Source organism: Dryobates pubescens, chromosome 4 (genome assembly GCF_014839835.1).
Source record: "Dryobates pubescens isolate bDryPub1 chromosome 4, bDryPub1.pri, whole genome shotgun sequence".
In the NCBI taxonomy this organism is placed as follows: Eukaryota; Metazoa; Chordata; class Aves; order Piciformes; family Picidae; genus Dryobates; species Dryobates pubescens.
Window position 1 is genome coordinate 14,746,971 of NC_071615.1, and position 17,757 is coordinate 14,764,727.

Below are 17,757 nucleotides of genomic sequence, written 5' to 3' on the forward strand. Positions count from 1 at the left end.
TATGTTAACTACTGCAGCAGCCCTTACTCTGCATATTCAGAATTTGATTGCATGTGAAGACAATTGCTCTCTTTGGACAAGAGGTCAATCCACACCCCCAACATTAAATGGTACACAGTTTAAAAGAAAACAATTGCTTTCTAATTTGAATGCATCATCAAAGGAAATAAGGAGAAAGAAATCCACAAGGCTTTTGTGAGCTTCAAATCACGTTACAGTTAAACAGACAATATCAAATGCCCAGATTCTGGAAGGCTGAATACGACCTCTGGATGTTTAGCATGCTGCCAAGTAGTTAATGAAGAGAAAAACCTGGCCAGAGAACGTGATGCTAAGCTCCCAGCCCTAAGAAATTCTCTATGGATCTTTAATTGCCATGAACAGAATCTCATTTTTAAATGATTCCTGGGAAAGACCCATGACACTGAAGATAGATGCTGTTCACAATTCAAATTTGTGATGCTCCTGGACTTGGTCCTCAAATCTCTGATGTTTCTCTCACTAAACCTTCCCTGAAGTTGCAATTTCTATGTCAGAATCCTCATTTCTAAGAAGAAATATGAGGGTACTCTCTATACATATTTTCATTAGAGCTTTGAAACCAGTTTTACCAGGCATGAAAAAAGACCAGCTGCTGAAGATATTGTATGAGAACTCAGTGTCATCAGACAACAGCCAACGCAATGCCCCCTTTATGCAATTAGTTTGCCCATTTCCAGATAGTTGCAGGTAGGTTATTAATTAATTTCCCACACTCTCTCAAGTGAGCAAGAACAGGCAAAGTTTAAACCTGATGTATGGTATGGAAGTATTTATATTAGAGAGCCATTTATCTGCCTGGGTCAAACTCATTTCAGGTGACAACTGAAGAGAAAAGGCTGAGACACTGGAAGTGCTGTCCTGCTTCTATGTGATGTGGCTCAAGGAAATCCAGGAAAATGCACTTTAAGCTCTGTGTCATCCTATTGACAAGAAAAAAATAAATTTTGAAAAAATATCTATTTGTTGCCTTCAGATATGATCATAAATATGTTCCCAGTCCCACTAGATAGACAACACTTTAAAGAACCCCAAAAGCACAAAGAGCTCTGAGCCATAATGATGCTCCTCATTCATTTGCTAGACCTTTAGATTAAAAAACCCCAAACAACAAAGCAACAACTAATGAAAATAGGATTTATTAAAAGTTCCAGCAAGATTCAGTACAAGCAAGGAATTTCTTTCCTATATTTATTAGGCCAACTATTGAACTCAGCAGGAAGAGCTCTGCCTTATAGCTAGATCAACAAAACAAAGTCAGGACACCTCCGAGGCTGTCTGGAGGTCCTGTTTAATTATGCAGATATTTCAGGCTCCATGACTAGCTCTCTACTTGCACTGCACAGCACGGCTGCGATGGACAGATCCCTATTTTAAACCCAGAAAGGAGATGTTAATGCAAAAAAATATTCAAATAATCAGCTGCTGGAAAAAAAGTAGCCAAGAGCCTGAACTGTTAAAATGACTAAGCACAAGTTTTAGGAGGCCAGCTTTCCTCTAACAACAGTTTTTGCAGTCATGAGACTCCTTTCAATGCAGTCATGCACATGAATCAATCTAGAAGCGTGTAGGACTGCTCAAAAAAACACCCCACCCCAAAACCAAAACACCCCAAACCTAACACATATTAAGGGGCATCTCCCTCCACAACTCCTCCCCACCCCATATGCACTGTGATGCTAATGGGAGTTTTGTGCACTTCAAGAAAATCATAAAAAGTAATTCCCATATGCTGCATTTGCCACGGGGAATTTGTTACATTCACTGATGTTGAATTAGACCATTGTGTATACACTTTAGAAACAGAGTCAGGCCATAAAAAACTCCTACATGTTATTACTTCAGCATTCATTCCTCAGAATGTCTCTTTGCTGATATTAAAGTCTGAATGTTGTTCATCAGAGAGTGACTGATAATAACAAAGTGATTGACAAACTTATTACTTGGCTTTAAAAATAAGTTCTCTCAATTCAAAATATTCTTCTCAACCCCAGGGAAACCTGGTTTGTTCTTTGCAGCAGAAGGCTGTAGCTGGAAAGTATAGACACAGAGCGAAAAGTAGTCTTGGTTTTTGTTCAAACTGTGCAAACAGCTAGATAAATGGTTCTCAGCTGAAAGTATCTAGCAGGAATTACAGGTCAGTATGAGATAGGCATGGGACTGGAGGGGACTCCCCTTCTCCTTATTCCTTACTGCACCATCAGTCTGTCAAGTTTGAGCACGTGGGGTCACCCTGGGACACTCTCTTGACAAAAGCAATGACCCTACTCTTCTCTCCCTGTCCTCTGTGTTCTCCCAGCCCTTTCTTTACTGCCAGCAGCTGGGGAGGAGGCTGAGCTCCCTTGTGCTGTTCAGGTTGCTGTTGAGTGAATGCTAGTGATGGCAGGAAAGACAAAACATGAGGATATGATGAGACCAACCATTGACAGCAGCAGCACAGGTTCATGCCAAATTAATGTGGCTCTAACTGTGCCTCTGGGCACATTTCACACTATAACCAAGACAATCTTGCAGCAGGCTGCCACTGAAAGGAGGAATTTTCCAACCTCCAAGTCCTATCTTGGTCCAGCTTTTCCTTCTTCCTTCCCTTCCTTCCAGGATGAGGACTGGACCCTACTGTCAGAAACCTATTCCCTACTTCTCATTGGTTTATTCTGATGTCTGTCTCTCTGAGCTAGTTTGTTGAAAGGTCAGACAAGCAACAGTGCTGTCACCAAGGAAGCACAAGCAGCAGAGAAGCTGTAAAGTCGACCATGCCCTGTTTGCAGGAGCAGTCCCATAGCTCTGACCGCAGAGGTGTAAAGAATCCTTCAGAGCCAAGGGCCTAATTGAAGACTGCTCTTTGATTCCCTGGGCTCTAAATTAAGGCCAGGTTTGCTCATTTCTTGCTTTCAATGAACTTTTTGCCTTAGTACCAAACAACAAACACACCTGATTCCAAGTAAACAGACTAAACTTCAGCAGCTCCTTCTCTTAAGCACCAGCCTCTGCTGGAACAAGGTCAGCAAAACTCAAATAAGGACGAAGAGTCCTGCTTGGCACAATCTGCAGCCTGAAACTGAAGCATGTGCATAAGTATTGGGGAAAAAGCATGGGCAAAGTCTTTCAGTCTTGTGACCTTGACATATTTTGCTGAAATTTGCCTTGTAAGAACTGTAGACACTTGAAAGCAAAACCAGATGAAAACAAAACCCTTGTTATTAGGAGTTGTGCTATGGAATAATGCCAGCTGGTTTTATGAGCTTGGCTCTATGTTTTCATTCAAAATAACTGAACAAATAATCTTTCTCAACTCTCTTCCCAACCTCCCATTTTCTTTTAATCCTGGGCCAAGCCAAAATCCCCTGTGAGTTTTGTGCTGCTAACCTTCAGTTTCTGTCAGCATGGTTTACCATGAGTCTGAAATCCTCAATCATGAACTTACACACCGTTACCTGAAGCAGCTACTTTTTTTTTTCCTAGCTGACCTTTTGAACTATCAAAGCTCATATTTTAGTCAAGGTCTCTTTCCTCTGCTTCCCCTTCCCTGATCCCTTTTTATCCTTCACCCAGTTACTTGCAGATGAGCTTAAAAACACATTAAATATATTTATTTGGCTTACCCTGTTGGACTCCGGTGTCTTTAAATAAACAGTAAATGTTTTGTTATTGAAGATAAACCATTGCCTTTCTGTATCTATTTCTCCAACTGTGTTGCAGGCTGACTTTGGATTCTAGTTTACATCTTGGTCTTAGCAAGAACTGAACTCAGCTTTTGCACTGTTTGCTCAGGATTCTGAAGGAGTGTCGTCAATGGCTTTTAGACAGTTTCAAGGCACATACTTACACACACCAAATTACAAAGAACCTTACATTTCCTCAAAGTTCTTCAACACAAAATCTATTTGTAGGAAAGTCAGTGGCTACAATTATGTAATGCTATTTAGGACTCAAAAATCATAGCAACTTCTCCACAGCATACTTCAGACTTCATTCAGAAGAAGAGTCAGACTAGTGCAAAGGCACACAATAGCTTTCTATCACTACAGGTTGTGCTGTGAACTGGATTTCTGACTACTTGACTATCAGAGAATTTACTCCAGGAAAGATTTTGTTTCTGGCTTGAAAATCAGTCCAGATGAGTACTTCCCTTCAACACAGGTTAAATAAAAAATTACTTATTTTGGAAGAAGCAGAACCTGTTTCCTTTCTTAGCTGGAGAAGGACAACAGTAGCTAATGTTTTCCCTAAACCTTAGCCCAACCTCTGACTTGCCCTTAAAGCATTATTCAGAGTAATAAAAAATAGACTATCTTGGAATTCAGGTACACAGTCAAGATAGTTCAATGACATTCAAAATAAGTGGGAAAATATGCATATTGATTTCCTGTTTTGGGAGCATTAAGATTTATTTACTCTTGATGTTGCAGTGACCTCTAGTTTGTCTTGGTCAATACATACCTCTAGGGTTGATAAACCTTAATATGCACCTCCATGAGAGTCAATATCCACTTTATAAAATAAAAGCTATCCCATGGGACAAACATTAATATTGTCAAATAGAGTCAAGTCAGTCACCTCTTTCTTCTCTTGATATGAAAAAGAACTGAGCTTGAATAGTTGGCAAAATTGAGGGGAGGGAAAAAAAATAAAAGGCAAAGTACTCTGACGAACTAAGGAACGTGCAAAATGTACCATTGACCTTTAGCTAAAAGGGCTCTGGATGAAATAATTGTCTAGATTTGTGGTTCAGAGAAGAGTAAGGCTGGACTTTATAGGATAACCACAAACTTGTCATTGTGAAAGATTACCTGCAAGTAAAGACTCAAGGCACAACTTGCCTACTTTTAACTGACCTCTTGTGATGGTCTCCCTAAGAGACACCAATGGCTGGAATGGGATGTTGACTTCCTGGTGTTAGTATTGACTTTTGGCTGACCACAGAGTTCTCAAAACCTGATTTTGGCTCTCACAAATTCTAATCACCAGTGCACACCAGGGAGCTTCCCACAGAGATGACCACCACCCAGAATAAAATCTGGCAACTTTGGCATTACATTTCTCTTTCAATCATGCAGGTTAAGTGTTCTATCACTGAGGGTACCTTAGGCCCTCTAGGCTATGCTCGTTCCCATAAAGGAACTGAACTGAGGGGCAAAATAATATTCCTCACAACACAGAAGGTTGTGACATTAGTTTTGAGTGGATGGTATGACCATTAAAACATGAAGGTTTTTTTCAGTGTTTGCCATAGGAACACTTGAGGGTTTAGCAGTCTCTTCTTACACTTCATCTACAAAGGTACAAAGGCAACTGCTGGAGGATGACTTTTAATTTTTATTTTGCAGAGCTGCTGTCTCAGTACACAATGAACTGGCACTGAGTCAGCTCACTCATGTGTATGTGTGCATGTATTTTTTAAGTTAGAGAGACTTGTAACTAAACTTTCTGACAAGCAGGTCCTGTCTTTCGAACCTTACGGTGCGAAAAAGTCCTCTGCAACTGCAACAGCAGCTCCAGCCCAGAAAGGATGCACTGCACTAGCATAGACAAGGAGAAAATGTGTTCTGGTACTCAACAGACTTTTAGTTGCTGGAAGAGCTCTGGAGACATTAGGTAATGATGTGTATTAAGATGGATCTAACATATACTGGGTACTGGACCAGTGATCAAGACCGGGCTAACTCTCATGCAAAGCTATGGGTATCCTCTTCCACATCTTAGGCTTGAGGTGAGGAGAAAGTTCTTCACAGAAAGAGTTGCTGGCCATTGGAATGTGCTGCCCAGGGAGGTGGTGGAGTCACCATCCCTGGAGGTGTTCAAGAGGGGATTGGACATGGCACTTGGTACCACGGTTTAGTAGTCATGAGGTCTGTGGTGACAGGTTTGACTTGATGATCTTTGAGGTCTTTTCCAACCTTACTGATTCTATGATCTCCTTGAATAAATATAAAACTGTTGTCTCTATTCTTGAAAGTGCAGGATTTTCAATCAATATGTTGCAGAACCTTATTCAGTTCTGCTCCACCACTGGAAATCCTAGGTGAAATTTTAGGTACACCACACTAGATTGTTTTAGCAAATACCCTTGAAAATTATTTGGGGTGTTTCCAGATCAATTTTTACGGTACCTGTTAAATCAAATAAACTATTTCCCAGATAAATTGAAGTACTAATGAAGTTTTCAGTAGGGTCTATTTTACCTGCAATCTTACTCTCAATTTATGATAATAACATAATGCAAGAAACTCTTCAAGTTCATCTTTATGCTGCTTAATGACACTTTGTATTCAACGGATACCTCTTGGTCAGTACCAATGAACACATAGCAACAGAAGTTAAATCAAATTCAGTAAGTATTTTTAGGTATGCATTCTGGAAATTAAAGCTACAGTCATCTCTTTTAGAAAGGGTATTGCCTACAATATTGCTAAGACTTCACCTAAGTTATAATAGCTGTAAGTCAGTGAAGTAAGTCTCATTTTAACAGTATTTCAAAGTCTCTTTTTTTAAAGCTATTCTCTATGCATTAACACTTCTGTTGATTCTTCAGAGCAACAAGAAAAAACAAATCTGCACTTGAGTAAGAATAGAACAGCGTAGAATAGAATAGAACAGACCAGAGCAGGTTGGAAAAGACCTTCAAGATCATCGAGTCCAACCTATCATCCAACACTATCTAATCAACTAAACCATGGCACCAAGCAAGTGCAACTGCACACAGCTGAAGTGAAGTTTTGCTTTTTTAAACAGCTGTACTGCCAAGAGAGGAGTCTTGCCCCACTGCCATGATCCCTGACTGTAAGCTCTTCCAAAACTATCCTGGTGATTAGGAACCCTTTATTAATCTCCAGTATAAAATGTCTGATGTCCAATTCAGATTTATTTGTTCTTGTACCACCATTGTTTGGTACAGATTCTTCTTGCCTGGAATAGTCTCTGAACTATGCCTTGTAGTATTATTACTTGCCTCAATTTCCTTACTCCACATCACATGGGATTTTCTAGTCTCCCTTGCAAAGAGGAGTGATCCCTGCTCTTTGTTGCAGCAGCACTGTGTGCCTCCTGCCCTCCTTTCCTTTATCTGAGAGCACAGGTGACCAGAGTCACTGGGAGCACCTCTGCTGAAACAGCAACTAGTACCTTGGGCATTAGTGCTAACCCCATGCCCCAGGTGTAAAGCCTGATGCACCCAGGGCTCTCACCTCTGTCCCAATGCTCTCTTGTACTAGCACTTCCATGCTGGATTCTCCTCATTGTCAGCAGTTTTTATCTTAGGCTTCAAAAGGCTTTTATCATTAGGCTTCAAAAAGTCCAGGTTCATTTTTGTCCCAGTGTCACTGCACAGACTCAAAAGACAGGGGCACACTCAGGGGGGATCTGACCTCCTTCCCGTCTCTCCTATTCCCCTCTTAAAGCATGCTGGTAGCACCGTCTGCATATCCTCACTGTGTAGCATTGCTGCTGCTGCTACTTTTCAGTTGAAAAATAGGAGCTTTTTTTGCTGTTTTAACTGTATGCTGTCAGGCTAAGATTTGACATAAAAAAATTTTCCAGAAATGAAAGAATTCTCTCAGAAAGTTACAAAAAATTACATAATTACACAACATAACAAAGTCTATGAAGCATTATTATTCCTGGTTTTCCATGGAGAAACCATCATATGTGTGAATAGAAATTTTCATTTTATGTTGCTCTCAAAAGCACCAGGTCATAACATAACCTAGAATTTTCTGTCAGGATGGGCTTGTCTCTAAGGTATCCATTGTCTCAAAAAAAGTAATGTCTGGCCATTTGGGTTCTCTCTGGAGATGCAGGAAACCAATGTTTAAGGTTTTATACTAAACCAGCGTGGGAGCATTTGTAAATCATGACGATTTTCATGGGATCAGATATTGTTCTTTGCCCAGATCCAGCTCCACTTAAATCTTTTCTTTTTGGCACAAAACTACAGAGTCTGAAGGAACACTTGTACTGTTATTTTTTGTGATGTGTATTTCTGAGCACAAGCTGTGACATTAATCTAATGTATGTCTCTCTGCATTAACTGATCAGCAAATTCTTCTTGAAACATTGCTTTCCTGAATCGGAGAACTAGAGGTTAGAATATACCTAAAAATGCCTGCCTAGAATTTGTTTCTGCTCTTGTGTTTGGGTGGTCAGAACTCTAAATATTTATGCTATTTGCTACCTAATTGATATTGCATTTGATGCTGCATTACTGCAGCCTTGACTTGCTCTAGAAAGTTATGATACCCAAAAAAGTCTACAGTCATGCTTTAACACAAGCCTAACAAACAGTAATAGAGATTTCAGTTGCTGAATGCTGGTAGCAGTGGCTGAAGTCTAAGGAAAAAACATAACTGGAGAGATTGTTTTCCCAGAGCATTTTCACAACAAGCTCGGAGGAACTATGAAATCCAGTAGCCCAGGAAGTTGCTGCCTGTGTACCTGGTTCCCATACAGATCTCCTGCAATCTGCTCTTTCTCTTCTCTCAGAGCAATCTCTAAGGAACCTGCAAATCCAAACACTACTGAGAATAGCCTCAAACCTCATATTGAAGTGAGAACTGTTACAAGGAGGAGCAGTGAAGACAAAGACTACATAGCACCTTTACCCCACCATGCGGCATCTCTGTCAGAATGTAAAAATTTGGGATCCAGACCAAAAGCCAACAAAACCCCTAAGCCAAACCAAAAGAAAGAACAGATTTTTAGTCACAATTGTCACTCACACTTGATAATTAACAAGATGGGACCTGGGGGTATTGGTTGATAGTAGGCTGAACATGAGCCAGCAGTGTGCCCAGGTGGCCAAGAAGGCCAATGGCATCCTGGCCTGGATCAGGAACAGCGTGGCCAGCAGGAGCAGGGAAGTCATTCTGCCCTGTACTCACTGCTGGTTAGGCTACACCTTGAGTCCTGTGTCCAGTTCTGGGCCCCTCAGTTTAGGAAAGGTGGGGGTTGGTCTCTTCTCCCAGGCAACCAGCACCAGAACAAGGGGACACAGTCTCAAGCTGCACCAGGGGAGGTTTAGACTGGATGTTAGGAAGAAGTTCTTCATAGAAAGAGTGATTGGCCATTGGAATGGGCTGCTCAGGGAGGTGGTGGAGTCACCATCACTGAAGGTGTTTAGGAAGCGACTGGATGGGGTGCTTGGTGCCATGGTTTAGTTTATTAGATGGTGTTGGATGATAGGTTGGACTCAATGATCTCAAAGATCTTTTCCAACCTGGTCTGGTCTGGTCTGGTCTGGTCTATTCTATTCTATTCTATTCTATTCACCTGCATCTTTCTATAGTGTTTTACTCAGAGAAGCTTCTGAGACTGATGTTTTCCACTACTGTTTCTCAATGCCCACAAGTGTTTCTCAGTGCCCACAGGCACTGTAGAGGGGTTGTGTTTCTCCTGCTTCCCAAGCATGCTGGAATGGAGTACATCTTTTCCAGCAGTTGTTTCCACTGTAGGTAAATGCCACAAAGGTATGAAAATGATAATTTTTCTCTCACCCAGCCTTACAGACTTTGAGAGACATTTTTCTAAATCCCCAGTGTGTATAGCCATTGAAATATTTCAGATGGAAAACTGAAAATAGACATCCTTTGAAAATACGATCCTGCTCTGGGAAGAGATTGAGAAATGTCGCTGTAGTAAAAGAACCTCACCAGGAGTAACTATCAGTTCCTCCTCATTAGAAGAAAATCAGGAAGAGGAAGGGTGGTAAGTGACATGATTAGTACAGATGGGCCAATGTAAGGAAATATTTTTTTTAACTATAGATGCTTAGAAAACTGGAACCCAATTTTGTTTCACTTCATTGATGTTAAAAGGAACTCACAGAGGAATCTGAGAAGGGAATTCTTTGTTCCCAAGTTGCAAAAAGCAGCTTCATCTAATAAATACACTGGCACAAAACCACAGCAAGAAGAAGAAGAAGAAAAATCCAATTAAGGATTAATCATGAGTTATTTGTTATTTAATGTGTTCATAAAAGTAGCCTGTTGAGCTACAGTTGAAGGAATCCACCCTTAACAAGGTTTAATAGGTTTAACCTCTGCTCTGCAGGACTGAAAGAAGAGGGCAAGCAAGGGGTGCAGGTTCTACAGCATGCACAGCAAAAGGAGAAAGGTTACAGCTCTTGCTTCAATAAAGCAGCCCCAAAGGTTATAACATCCCACTCCAACAACAGCACTTGAAAATGCATAAGTCGCTCTCTGCAGTCCCTCCGTGGCTAAAGAGTGCAGCCAGGTGCAGCAGGACATCCTCCTTCCTGCAGAAAGGTCTCTGCTGGGCAAATACCTGTCAGACCACATTGGTACAGCGAACTACAGTGTCCCAGTAACTCCTGGAAAGAGGCACAGTGATCTGTAAAGCATGGCACTGCTGTCAGCTCTGACTGCAGCACAACCCACAGGCATGGCAGGAGTTGGGTGTTTTAAAGAAAGAGCTTAAAGTCTGCTTTAAGAGCTACAGCTTCACATCTTTGATACCTGAAGGTACAAAGGTGACGTCAAGACACTAAATTTTGGAGGTATCTCCTAGAGACATAATACCAATCAGATGTCAATGCCTACATTTTCTTCAGAGAAAGTAGCTGTCATTAAAAATAAACAAATAAATCAAATCCATGCAAACACAAAAGCTCCCAAAGATCCTTTCTGCAAGCAAAATACTCAGTCTTTATTTGGTCGCGCCCAGCACAGCATGCTCTCTTCATGCTGGCATCCTCTCTGCTGCTGGACTATAAACCTCTCAGAAACCAAGGCCAGAATTACAGATGGGTGACACTTGAACTTTCCATGCCCAAACATTTCACAGGACATAATTTCTGCGTGAGATTTCATGGCACACTGTAAAGCTTCAAACTTTTTTCATCAGCTTGGAATTTTGTGATCCTCCTTTGCCAAGACTTAAACGAATAATTATTGGCAAGTAATTATAAAAATTAATTACTTTCATTTTTAACAGTAGAATCAGGGAGATAGCTCAAATCTGTATTCCTGGTACTGAAGGAAAGGACAAAGAAAAGTAGCCGGCAGTGTTATCTGCAATGTTTTGTTACGGTGGGCGATAGCTGGTGGTTTAGAGGAGAAGGCGTTTCATATCGTCTGTTCCTTTCAATCACATCTTTTCATTAGTGAGGACAGAACCTCAAAAACCACCTGGAGATGGTACAGATGAGCACTTAGAAGCTTGGATGGTTATCTGGAGCTTATCTGAACAACTTTTATCAGCAAAATTGCGATGGGAATTTCACAAGAACAGGTTTCTTTTTTTTGCTTCTTCCTCTTCGTGATTGGGTACTGCAAGAGCTTGTCTGATGTCTGGTTCCAGACAGAATGTGAACCAAGTTAGATTATTACATCTGTTTCCCAAGTGTATTAGGAGCTGCAAAATTAGCACTGTGACAAGATGACAATAAAGAAAGCTATTTTTAATTTCCAGGCAAAAATCAAAAAAGAGATAAAAGCCCACAAATTATATTCACTTATTTCTCTCTCTCTCCCCTCCTCTCTCATCCTTTTCCATCTATACCACACAATTAAGAAAAGGCAAATTCAGATCAGATACAGGAAACAGCTGCTAAGATTTAGCACAACTGAATTGAAAAACAGAGGAAAATGTAAGCCTGGTTATTTGGGTCAGTTGAAATTGGACAAAGCAAATCACTGGGTAACAGAATATAGAGGACAATTCTGCACTGTCTGGAGGGCAAATGAGATGGCTTGATGCAAGCATCCATTTCCAACATGTTAAATTCCTCTGCACAAATAAACAGCTTTTACTGTTTTCCAGGGAACAACTGAAAAAATCAGATATCCAGTTAGCACTGTTTTCCTTTCCTGTGGCTCTTCCCACCAAAAGCATCTCCATCCATCCACAGGTGCTGCCAGCTGGCACAGGTTTCTCCGAGAGAGGAACAGGCTGAAGGAGTGCAGCTCTCCTAGGGAGCAGGCTGCTGCCGCTGAAAACCCCCTTTTAAACCAGCAGAACCTGCTGTAGCTATTATGGCCCATTCACTTCCACTTAGGAAGTCCAGACTAACTGGATTGTGCCCCTGACAAAAGTGGCAATAGAATTACTTTAAGTACTTCAACAGGTTCATGTCACTGAATATATTTAGAAATTAAACAACTTGCAATAATTTTCTTCCCCCCACCACCCCCAATTTTGTTGTGGGTTGGTATTTTCTGAGGGAACACATCAATGAACAGAGATTGCCAAAGGCAGAATTTTTGCTCAACAGCTGTTCTTTCACTGTAAAGAAAGCAGCAGAATATATTACAGACAGAAAAAGCATCCCTCACTATATGCTGCAGTTAGATAACGGAGACCAAAAAGAAGTTCCAAGAGTGATCAGCCCCTGATACTCATTTTGTAAAAGTTCTTTTCCCTTAACATTTATTTTTCTACTCTGAAATGTGGAATGTAGTTCAAAATATCCCATGTGACATGCCAACTTCATTTACCCACTGCATTTCTAATATGTTTTCTCCATACTCTTCTATCCCATCACAGCAATTGCTGTATGCCACAGCATGCTATCATGTTTTATGCAGAATTTCACAGTGAATTCAATGGTGACTAATGCCTAAAAAGAGCTGCCACATCATGGCCCTACCTCTCATTATAAAACCATATACCCAGGGTTTTGGATCCAGTTCTTAAAGAGGAACACTTCTCTAACTTCTATCATTCATTTACAAGTGTGGCAGGGGGCCCACAACAAAATCTCAAGTCTGGACACCCATCGGACATTTCCATCTGTATCTAAATTAAGATCTAGGGTTTCTAACAGCTTCTTTCTTTTTTAGACTGTTCAGAACCAGTATGTTGCACACAGTCCTACATCCACACGTGCAGAATTTGTACATACGGTGGAGCAACAGTTTCCCTAGCAGTCCCCAGAAGCTCACTTAGCTAAGTTCACCATACGAAACAATGTCAGTCTCTCTAGGATCTTGGATGACGAACCATACTTTAGTGTGAAAAGTTATATTACTCCCCTATGGAAAAGCAGAAGCTGACAATCTGTTGCTCATCAGTTAGCTTCTAGTTATATCCACATTCAGCTGAAAACTGAGCAGTCATAACTAAACTCCACTGACACCCCCCCATCCACTCTCAGATGCTGCAAACAACATCATCCTGGGTTATAAAAATATTAAAGCTATTAAGTGAGCAGACTTTTCCCACCATTTTTTTGTTCACATCCACCAAGATTCGTGGCAGAATTTTGAGTGCCATAAATATTCAGGAGTTGGGAACTGGCCGTTGGGAGCAGCCTTGCAAACTCTCTGTACTTTAGAACAGTCTTTTAGAATGGGATGGAGGTGGCTGTGTCTTTTCTTCCCTGGCTGTGAAGGGAGTACAACTAGCTCAGTTGAGGATCAGTCACCCTTAATGCTTCCTAACAGGAGTTATATACCACACTGATTCTGTTTCCCATTGCAAGAAGTTATACTTTTAATTACACAACTAATTTTCATTCTTATTGAAGAAAATTGTTGCTTCAGACGTGGAACGTCAAGTGCTGCTGTGCCCAATTTTTGCTTCTCATCTCATATTAGCAAAGATCCCTTAATGAAAGGGAGAGTGACTATTTTGGCTTTTATTTTACATGCAGTAGTATTTCAATATCAGGTAAAAGATTAGCACTAGATGAATTGAAACAGTCTTAAGAGTCTCAGAGAAGTCAATGTCTCCTCAGAGTTACGTGACCACTGAGTATATACCTTTCTATATTGAATTCTGGTTTGAGGTTCAGGTTTGCTTTCTGACTGGTCTTTCTCTCTTTACCTTTGGTTTGACAAAACAGAAATAAAGTTAATGCTACATTATTTTCTCCATTTCTGTTTTGGAAATTTGAGGAGGGAGAACAGCAAAGCTTACGGGCTACTCATACATTTTTATTGCTTTCAGATTTGGGAAGCAGGTGCCCTGTGTAACAAACAGTTCTCCAGGCAGGTAAATTGCATTATCTGAATGACATCTTCGGGTGAAGAACTTGCAAGGTCAGGAAAGGGATGGTCTTTTGGACATCAGGGAAGGAAAGTGATGATCTTTAGGAGTAACTGCTTGTAGTAAAAAAACAGAAAGGAGGCACTGTCTATATTCCAAAGAAGTGAAAGCAGATTATAGGGTAGAGAGCTGCCACTGGCTTCTGAAGATGCAGCTAAAGGAAGACAGCGAGAAGGGGCAATTGTGAAAGAATGTTAGAGCATTATCCTAGGAAGCAGAAATAACCTTGCTGGAGATGGGGAATTGAAAGACACAGAACTGATCAAGGATGTAGGCATCGTGAAGCTGCAAGCCACTTCTAAGTAAGGCTGTACTCTACCTGCTGCTTGCATTCAACAAAAAGGGAATTCACCAACATTTTCATGTGCAGTTGGATCAGAAACAAGGCATTTCTACGCTGTTTTCACCCATTCTTAAATTTCTCTTTAGAACAGCTCAAATATAATGTCAAAACCACAAGTTACATATTACTTACATTCATATATATAGGTGAAATCATATGTAGTTGACATACATCATGCTGCTTTAATCACATTTATATCTGCTATCTCCCTATGTGATATCAATGCCTGAACTCCCACAGAGTTTGATGGGAGCCAGATCAGGTCTTCTTATCTGTCACATCAGTAATTGCTACATGCATTAAAAATTAACAATCTAATTTGAAGGAGTGGCTTGTGATCTGAACCTTTATTGGGTTAAAAGCAACACTTCCAGCTAGAAACGTAGTTTATCACATTACTAAATCCACTGCTTCCCATTACTGTTAAAACGAGATCTCTGTCTCCCATTTGCAATAGATCACCTACAAAGCCCCTGATCCAATGATACACTTTTTGAATTGCAAGTGTAGACCAAAGTTTTGCTTCAGATAATACAAAGCTTTCTATTCTCATCAGCAGAAATTCATGCCCTGTCAACACAAAATTGACGGTTAGCGTACTCAAATGGTTTAGTTGGGAGAAAAGACAACTTATGCAATTATCCCTGAACAGTTAAGATATTAATGTCTCTAGAGCTTATAAAGTACCCCAAAAAGCCAATTGTGACTTCTTAAAAATAAACCTTGAATCCTCAGCACCCATCTATAAGAAAGAAACTTCAACTGGGAGTTTACAAAGAGACAAGAAGCCACATTTTTATCCAAATTACTAGGAAGAGCTCAGTTTATACAGACCATTTTTTCTCCTTGCTTCTGAAACCTAACAGTGCTTTCAGAGGGAAAAAACTGGGGGCTGGTCTCTTCTCCCAGGCAACCAGCACCAGAACAAGAGAACACAGTCTCAAGCTGCACCAGGGGATGTTTAGGCTGGATGTTAGGAAGAAATTCTTCATAGAGAGAGTGATTTGCCATTGGAATGGGCTGCCCAGGGAGGTGGTGGAGTCGCCATCACTGGAGGTGTTTAGGAAGAGACTTGACAGAGTGCTTCATGCCATGGTTTATTTGACTAGATGGTGTTGGATGATGGGTTGGACACGATGATCTCAAAGGTCTCTTCCAATCTGGTCTGGTCTGGTCTGGTCTATTCTATTCTATTCTCTGATCCTAAGACATTTTGCAGTTTTGTGATCATGGCACTCACAAACCCAGGTTAATAGTCTCTAATTAATATTCCAAACTAAATCAACATAATAATAATCAAAATGTTCATCTCTTTCTCTTGAGTGCTTTTACATTGTTATGTTAAAAAAATAAGAATCCTTGGGAGTGGATCAGAAGGTGGAGTGGAAAGAGACAACAAATTTGATTCCTTAGCTATGTTACAAAAACACATCCTTAATCATATATTTCACATACATGCATGGCTGCATAAATGCTTGTAACAAGCAGATATGCAGTATTAGTGGCTATGCACAGATCTACTCAATTTGCAGAAGGCAAAATAAGGTGGAACCAGGCTATGCGCAGGTGGTTTGATTGGATCAGCTGCTAAAACTCACAGCCAGTTCCCAAACTGTCTACTTAACACTGCCTCCAACAAGCCCTGCTGTCCCACCGTGCCGTGCCATCTGTGCTTGCTTAGTGTGCAGCTTCGCCTCCTCCTCTTTCACATGTTTAGATTCTCCCCCAAAGCCTGTATTTCCTGGCCCTCCTCCCAGGGTAGCTTCTTATTACTGTGGCAGCACACAAGGACAGGAGAAAGGTGTGTCACTCTCATACCCAAAATGTGATTTCTGTTCTGAATACATTTCTTCAGGCAAATCCCCACTCCTGGATGCTCTGCTAGATTTTAGGATTAGTTTTAAGTTGGTGTATATTAAACTGTCACTTTTAAAAAAGCCTACAAAATATGAAACAGCTGAAATTGATGAGCAGCAATAATAGAGCTGATCACTAGGAAGATTAAAAAAGTCAGAAGGAACACTGGGATGTATGGAGTACATGGTTGCAATTTTGCATGCTCAATTCCCAGTGCCACAGATGAGGGGAGAGGGCTCCCAGGTTACAACCAGCTCTTGAATTAACAGAGCTGAAGAGGTAAGGATTTCATCTGCTTTATACAGTCTGTTTCAGAGGCTACTGTGAGCATTGACTCTGGAGTTTTTATCACCCCAGCAACATGGGCACAACTTCTCACCACCTGACATGTCAAAGGATGTTATTGCTTTGTATCCCAAAGGAGAGAAACAGACACTGATACGGAGTCTTTATGCCTCTGTCTTGAATATTTTGGACACACTACCAGATTTCAACCACATGTGATAGAGTTCTTAATGTTTCATGAACCTCAGAAATCTGAGTAGAGACTGGAGGCCCAGGAGGGAGGAGAGCTGCAGGGTATGTCCACACTTCACTAGACTCCAGAAAAACTTGTGCATGCAGCTTCAGGCAGAGCTCACCCCAAACCACAACTCAGTCCCAGAGCAGAATTCCATGGGAAATAGGTTTCAGGTCACAGTGTTGCTAGAGGCTGTGAACCACTGGAAAAAAAAATAAAAATGCACCCCCAAGCTCAAGTCTGGCCTCTGAATTTCCCAGAGTAAATGGTTTAGGAAAAAGGATAGATCCATAGGATCCAAAAGGATGGATATTCAAGTTGAATAATTTGAATTTGACCAGTGTAATTTTTCATTGTATGCAATGACTGTGTGCCATCTACAAAAAAAGAAGAAAAGAGTATCCCTGATTTAATCTTGGGTTCTTCTCTCCCTAATATTTTTCTGCTTTTCTAGCAGTGACAATATTTCCATAATAACTCATAGCTCAACAGCAGCAGCAGCTTTATAATTATATAGAATATACACTGAGGAAGTGCAGGCATCTCAATAAGGCTAAACAAAATACCAAAGGAGATGAAGGCTACTGCATACATGCACAAAGCCCCTGCAAATACCTCTATGATGATTCATGTTCAGGCGAGTACCATTCTGAAATAGTCAAGTGAACAGTGGAAGCTTGTGAACAGGTTTTGTTACACAAAAATGAAATACAAGGAGAAAGCCAGATCTAAAAATCCTAATGAACTTGTGAGTAAATTTCTCCATGAATTAGTTTACTGGATTTTAGGAGTGGTAACTTGCAGAGATCATTTATTGAACAAGCTCTGCTTCTGTAAAATCAATAGTGGACATTCATTACAGTCAATGAAAACAGACTGGGATTAATCCTGATTATTTCTGGATTTCTTTGTATGTGTCTTATCACTTGGCTGATTAAAAATAAATGTGCTGCTCTATCACCATTTGTTCTAGAAAAATACTGAGAACTTGGGTGGC